General features: G+C 50.7%; 1 non-coding gene across 1 annotated transcript; it reads left to right on the top strand.

Moving 5' to 3' along the window:
- The first annotated feature begins 406 nt into the window (after positions 1-406).
- TRNAC-GCA lies at positions 407-478 on the top strand. Its single transcript has one exon. It is a non-coding gene; the product is annotated as a tRNA-Cys (tRNA).
- The last annotated feature ends 2,295 nt before the right edge of the window (positions 479-2,773 follow it).

The following is a 2,773-nucleotide window of genomic DNA, read 5'->3' as shown; positions in this document are numbered from 1 at the left end:
TCAACCAAATGTCCATCAACTGACTAACAGATGAACAAAACGTGGTATATGCTAACAATAGAATATTATTTGTCTGTAAAAGAATAAAGTACTGGAACTTCCCGGGTGGTCCAGTGGCTAAGACTTTGTGCTTCCAATGTAGGGGGACTGGGTTCAATTCCTGATCAAGGAAATAGATCCCACATGCAGCAACTAAGACCCCATGCAGCCAAATAAATAAATATTTTTAATTAAAAAAAAAAAGAATGAAGTACTGACACATGATACAATGTTACAATATGGGTGAATTTTGAAGACATTATGCTCAGTGAAAGAAACCAGTCAAATGAGATTAGATAGTGTATAATTCCATTTGTGTGAACTGTCTAGAATAAGCCAGATCTATAGACACAAAAATGGCAGGGCTTCCCTGGTGGCTCAGAGGGTAGAGCGTCTGCCTGCAATGCAGGAGACCCAGGTTCGATCCCTGGGTCGGGAAGATCCCCTGGAGAAGGAAATGGCAACCTGCTCCAGTACTCTTGCCTGGAAAATCCCATGGATGGAAAAGCCTGGTGGGCTACAGTCCATGGGGTCGCAAAGAGTCGGACACGACTGAGCGACTTCACTTCACTTATAGACACAAAAAGTAGGTTAGCGGTTGCCAGAGGCTGGGGAGAAGGGAATGGGTGTGACTGCTAGTGGGTGGCAGCTTCTCTTTGGTGTGATGAGAAGTTCTAATATTAGATGATGGCGCTGGCTGGTTGTGCAACCTTGTGAATATAGTAAAAACCACTGAATTGCCCAAATCAAAATGGTGAGTTTTGCAGTGTGTGAATTATACATCAATAAAAATAAGTGGCAGAAGTGTATGCAAGGTTAATTGAAAGAATTAAGTCTAAGCATTTTTTGAGGGGAGACCAATATAACTTCAAATTAAAAAAAAAATGGCTACCTTAATGGTTCTGTTTCCTAATCTGCCAAATGGAGATCACCTTTTCTGCTCCTGGGGTTGTGAAGGGACCATACACACTGAGGGAAGCCACCGACCAAGCCACATACAAGGTGTTCCTGCCCCTGCGTCTGGATAAGGCTCACCCCTGCGTGCTGGGCCTCTTCCCCACAGCCTCATATAGTCTTCCAAACAGCCTGAGAAGGAGGTTCTAGCAGACTCACTCTGCTGATCAGAAGACATGAGGAGGGTTTCCATGCCCGGGGTCCACAATTCTAACAGAAAGAGCCGAGCTTGATGCCGCTCTATGGGACTTCGGGGTGGATGCTTCAGACCCTGACCTCAGTGTCATCTCAGGGAATGGCCCTCAGGGCCAGTAGGTTTGTTTTGTGGGAACATGGCCCTTCTGGGCATCAAAACTCTTTTTCGTGACCATGTCCCATCCTACGTGGGAAACCTCAGCAGGTCAAAGCACGAAACTGCGAGAGCAGCCCCTTCTGTGGAAGACAGCCAGCCCTCCTGAGAGAGGAGGGGCTCAGGGGCTCTTGGGACTGAGCCCCCTCTTGGCAAACCCTCTCCAGACCCAAGCTTAGGTTTGTTTTCATTTTTTCACTGATGGGGGCTTTCCCTGTCAGGATGCCACTCAGCAAACACCTCCTATCCTTGGTCAGTGAGTGGTCCCTGCATGCCCCACCAGGGCCAGCCCTGCACTGGAGCCACAGCTTCAGTGGTGAGCAGAGCAGTGTCCAATCAAAGCCACCATGACCAGCCGTGAGGACTGACTCGAGCAAACAATAATAAAACCAATGAAATGTTTGCAGGTGACCGGGGTGCTGCATGAGAGGTGTACTGTTGCATGATGGTTGTTTCATGACAAGGTGCTCCGCAGAAGGGGGCCAAGGGGGTGGGGCATGAGGGGTTCTCAAGGAATAAAGAACATGTAGGAGAGGACCTGAGGAAGGAGGCTCAAGCAGGTGAAGAGAGGCAATGGGGACACTCTTCCCAGAGGTAGACGCATGGGCAAAGGTCCCAAGGAAGGAGGGGGCTGGGGTCCTGCTGCCTGAAAGAGCTCTGAGCTTGTGGTGGGGGTAATTCTGGAAGTTCTATCTGATTAGGATTTGCCCTCTTCCTAAGAGCAGTGGGGGGCGGTGGCGGGTTTCAAACTAGGCAGCGTTCTCCACGGACAACTGGTAGCCACAGGGAATGAGACCACAGCAGGTTAGAATTTGAGAGAAGGTGGAAGTCCAGGGTGATGGCTGATAAGTGTGCTGATCTCAATGTTACTTAAAGGTGGAGCCAGTTTGCCTTGATGGGAGCCACAAATAATGAATGGAGGTGAAGCTAGGCTGCAGGATTATGGTGTGAGCCTTGGGGCAGGCGCATGCCCTAAGACAAGAACACTGGAAGGAAGGAGCCAGCTTAGCCATCAGCGCTGGGGAGAGACTCTGGAGTATGCCATGTGGGGGCTTTGGGGGTGGGCCTCAGGTCTGGGTTCCGAATCAAGCTGCTCTTGCAGGTCAGGAGCAGACAGACACAGACCTGCATGGTGGGGAGGTTACCCCACCCACCTCCAGGAGAGGAGAGGTGTGACAAGGGGAAGCCTCATTAAGTTCTGAGCCCTTCCATGACACAGCCAGAACTACAGCAAACAGGTCGACCTCTGTCCACGCCAGCGGGTCACAATTAAGCAAGGATGCCCCCAAAATCAGAGTGCCCCAGGAAGAGGAAGGGAGCAGCTGTCAGAGCAGAGAGGCCACCTATCAAGAGAGGAGAAGGTCTGAGACTGGTGAAGGGCTGGGAGGGGAGGGGCTGGAGAGCTGGTGCAAAGGGCTCAGGGGCAGGGGG

Source organism: Bison bison, unplaced genomic scaffold (assembly GCF_000754665.1).
Source record: "Bison bison bison isolate TAMUID 2011002044 unplaced genomic scaffold, Bison_UMD1.0 scf7180017864499, whole genome shotgun sequence".
Classification (NCBI taxonomy): Eukaryota; Metazoa; Chordata; class Mammalia; order Artiodactyla; family Bovidae; genus Bison; species Bison bison.
This window is presented reverse-complemented; position numbering and strand designations above follow the sequence as displayed.